The following is a 4,928-nucleotide window of genomic DNA, read 5'->3' on the forward strand; positions in this document are numbered from 1 at the left end:
TTGGGATGTGGTGTGCGGTCTCGGTTGTCAATTCTTAATTTCAAAACATCCTTTACATTGGGTGACACTCTAGAATTAGAGTGCCAAAATTGTTGAATCTCTTCCTTCACATTGTCAGTCAACTTTCTATCAACACGTGGAAGCCTCCCACCAAATGCCCATGTATCTTGTTGAAGTGGATCGTCAAGTCTTTGTCTTCGTGCAAGTGCTCTATCCAAAGTTTTACGGTTTATGTTAAAATCAACACAAGTTTGTCCCATTTGACGAGCCTTCCTCAATTGATGGCCTACTAAGGAGGTTGTAATCACTCTTCGAGCAGCTCTCTTATTTCTTTCTTTGGCATTCTTTCCAATAGAATTGAGAGCATCAATAGATTTTTTGCAATAATAGAATTTCTCTCCATCTTCTTGTTCATACGAGTCTTCAATTTGTTTAGCAATGGTCTCATCTTTATCATCTTAGCAATTGAACAAAGAGTTGGAATTGCTCGGTCAATGTCTTCTTGTTAAAATTTTGGTTGAAAAGTTGTGTAGCCCACAACCAAACGGTTCTTGTTGACCTCTTTCCTTCAAGATTCGCAATAATGTTCTCATCGATTTCAAATAACCATTTTGGGGATCTTGAAGGTCTTGGAATTGGAATTTGTCTTTCATCCATGAGAGGGTCTTCATTTCTAAAGTAATTAGGTGTTACATACAGTTCACTTGGTTGAGCAATTCCACCTTCAATGTTAAATTTTTCCACATTTTCACCTCCTATGTCAAAATTTTCCACATGTTGAGCATTTTCATTATCACTTTCAACATTTTCAAAATTTTCAATATTTTCACTTTGAAAATATACATTTTCATTTTCAATAACTTGTGGCACATTTTCAAATTCAATTTCCTCTTCAGTTGAAGTAACATTAGCAATATTTAACATACCTTGTCTTCTACTCCTATGACATTCTCTATCTCTTTCTCTATACACTTCAATTTGGTCATTTGAAAGTTTTCTTTTGTGTTTAGACTTTCGGCTACTACTACTCCCCATTTCCCTCCACACATATGCTCCTTCGTGATTGACAACATAAGTTTTCACTTTAAGAATCTCCCAAAAGAACAAATTTGTCTCTAGCTATCTGAAAACCCGTGATCCTTGAAAGAAAATAGAATATGTAGACTATGGGCCGTTGGAATCTACAAAATGGCCCACAAACCATTTTTCCTAGTTTTTTGTACTAAAATCGGATATCCGATTTTAGTACCAAAATTTATGGTCCCCAAAAATTTTCCCGTTGCTGCCATTTATTTAGTAAACTGCCACATGGTGGAAATCTAGTCATATTTTAGAGAGAGGAGAGGGAGAGAGGGAGAAAGAGAGAGAGAGAGAGAGAGAGAGAGAGAGAGAGAGGGAGAGAGAGAGAGAGAGAGAGGAGGAGGAGGAGAGGGAGACCATAGGACCCCTTAAGAAACCAAATCATGTCGTTAGGGGTCATATGGTGTCCTAAGGGGTCATATGGTGTCCCATGAACCCTTATGACCCCTAATGACACCCATATTGGGTCGCTTTGGGTCATATTGTGTCCTAAGGGGTCATATTGTGGCCTATGACCCCTTAGGACACCATATGACCCCTAACGACATGATTTGGTGTCTTAAGGGGTCTTATAGTGTCGTTAGGGGTCATATGGTGTCCATAACGGTGTCATAACGGGTCATATGGTGTCCCAAGACACCATATGACCCTGTGGACAACATAGGACCCCTTAAGACACCAAATCATGTTGTTAGGGGTCATATGGTGTCCCATAAACCCTTATGACCTCTTAGGATACCATATGACCCCTAATGACACCATATTGGGTCCCCTTTGGGTCATATTGTGTCCTAAGGGTCCTATGGTGTCCGAAGACACCATATGACCCCTATGGACACCATATGACCCCTAACGACACCATAGGATCCCTTAAGACACCAAATCATGTCGTTAGGGGTCATATTGTGTCCTACGACCCCTTAGGACACCATATGACCCCTAATGACATGATTTAGTGTCTTAAGGGGTCCTTTGGTGTCGTTAGGGGTCATATGGTGTCCATAGGGGTCATATGGTGTCTTGGGATACCATAGGACCCCTTAAGACACCAAATTGTGTCGTTAGGGGTCATATTGTGTCCTAAGGGGTCATAAGACACAATATGACCCCTAACAACATGATTTGGTGTCTTAAGGGGTCCTATGGTGTTGTTAGGGGTCATATGGTGGCCATAGGGGTCATATGGTGTCTTGGGACACCATAGGACCCCTTACGACACAATATGACCCAAAGCGACCCAATATGGTGTCATTAGGGGTCAAATGGTGTCCTAAGAGGTCATAAGGGTTCATGATGTCTTAATCTCTCTCTCTCTCCCCTAATCTCATAAGGGTTCATGATGTCTTAATGTCATAAGGGTTCATGATATCCTATAATGTCTTAATATCTCTCTCTCCCCCTCTTCCCTAATCTCTCTCTCTCTCTCTCTCTCTCTCTCTCTATCTATCTATCTCTCCCCTAATCTCTCTCTATCCATCTCCCCTAATCTCTCCATCTATCTCTCTCTCCCTTCCCCACTCCCCATCTCTCTCTCTCTCTCTCCTCTCTCTCTCTCTCTCTCTCTCTCTCTCCGCTAATCTCTTTATCTCTCTCTACCTTCCCTCCCCTCCCTCCCTCCCTCTCTCTCCATCTCTCTCTCCCTCCCCCCTCTCTCTCTCTCCCCTAATCTCTCTCTCCCTCCCCCTCTCTCTCTCCCCTAATCTCTCTCTCTCTCTCTCTCTCTCTCTCTCTCTCTTTCTCTCTCCCTCTCTCTCTCCCTCTCCCCTAATCTCTCTCCCTCTCCCCTAATCTCTCTCTCTCTCTCTCTCTCTCTCTCTCTCTCTCTCTCTCTCTCTCTCTCTCTCTCTCTCTCTCTCCCTCCCTCTCTCTCTCTCTCCCTCTCCTTCCTCTCTCTCTCTCTCTCTCTCTCTCTCTCGTCTCTCTCTCTCTCTCTCTCTCTCTCTCTCTCTCTCTCTCTCTCCCCTCCTCTCTCTCTCTCTCTCTAAAATATGACTAATAAAACCCGATATCGGATTTCTTCCATCACCATTAATGTGGCATTTCAGTAAATAAAAGGCGGCAACGGGAAAATTTTTGGGGACCACAAATTTATATATTAAAATCGGATATCCGATTTTTATAGTCAAATTTTCAAATTTCAAATTTCGGCTCAGGAATGCTTTGGTATTTGGCTTCGAAGTAACAAGCCTAGAAAGTCAACTGAAAAAATGTGTTTTTTTAGCATTCCTTGATTTTCCAGACTTTACACTAGTGGCTGACGACTTTTTTTGTAGCCAAAATTGATAAAACAAAAAGGGTTTTTTAAGGATGTTCCTATCTTTCCAACAATATAAGGCTTGTCTTATTTTGACTTTAATAATTAATTATTATTTATTTTCTAATTGAATTCTGACAATAGTCCTGATTCATATACTGATTGAAAAACACTAATAACTTTCAAACAGTATAACATTTTTTGAATCCGAAACATGCGTCACATCCTATGTTTCGTCTACTATAGGGAAAAATTAAAAAAAATTAAATTTCATAAGGTTTTGACCAAGTTAAGGTGGTCAGACGTAGGAGTTTATGAATTTCTGAAAAGCTGTAGTAAAAATTTCATAAATAATTATTTACTTTATAAAAAAAATTTAAAAAATATGTGTCACATCCGGACATGAGTCTAATACTTATATTATAAATATTATAAAAAAATATTATGATTTGATTGTGATTAGGGTGGTCAGACATACATCTACTTCTTATTTGTTTCCTGAAATTTTAGTAACCACTGCATTGAAATTTGAAATTTTCATCAAATAGGATTTTTTTTTCCAAAAAACAACTAGTAGCTTAGAAACTACATTCAATTTTCTATATATTCTCTTCTTACATATTTTAAAAATAATGTTCACAACTTATTCAAATTTTCATGTCAAGTTGCATAACTCTGATTTTCTGAAATTTCATTGCCACTTAAGGGCCTGTTTTGGCACACCATGATCCTGCACATATCCACCTTCAAACATTGCTAATTATTTAATTGTTATCTCTTTCATCAATTAATCATGTAACCTTTCTTAAATATTAATTATTTAAATAATTATGATTTATTCCTTAGTTAAATTATCCTTATTATTTAACTAATCCCATTTGTAATGATTAAATAATTTCATTAAATTATTTAATTAATTAATTTATTCTTCCAATTCCCCAAATTTGAATTTCAACTAATTTCATCAAATCTCAACTAAATGTGCATTTCAATTTCATCATTCGAAAATCAAAAATTCAAATTGAAATAAAAATGAAATGTGAATTTCATCTCAAAATCCTGCAGCACATGTTGAAAATCATGATTGATTGATCAAATTCGTTAACTCGGTTAACTCTTCAATCTCCACTGTTAACTCCCAATCACCTTTTTCTACCTAACCAATCTATTCAGTCATCCCTCTGTTGGATATTGTTGGTCATTTATGTTGCTAGGATATGTTGTTGTCATTGATGTCAACATATTCATGTAAATTGCTTCGGTGTTTGCAGTTTGGGAAGATATTATGATCCGGTTATGGAGTTTTGTTTTGTTGATCACTATTTTGCAGAGTTCGGCATTTCCTCCGGTATATTCCGGTGTGATCAGATCTTGAGATGGTATTTTGGGATATTGTTTGGGATGGTCTTGTGTATCTTCATTTCAAATGGTTAGTGATTTGGTGCTCTGCAAGTTATCTTTCTTCATGACTGGTGTTGTTGTTTGAGTATTCCTAAGTTTCAGATGCTGATCAATGAAGGTTTGATAAAGTGGTGTCGGTGCAGATATTGCTAATTATTCTAACGTGCTCGCTGGTGTTTCCTAGTTATGTCAT

The sequence above is a fragment of the Cryptomeria japonica genome, chromosome 3 (genome assembly GCF_030272615.1).
Source record: "Cryptomeria japonica chromosome 3, Sugi_1.0, whole genome shotgun sequence".
In the NCBI taxonomy this organism is placed as follows: domain Eukaryota; kingdom Viridiplantae; phylum Streptophyta; class Pinopsida; order Cupressales; family Cupressaceae; genus Cryptomeria; species Cryptomeria japonica.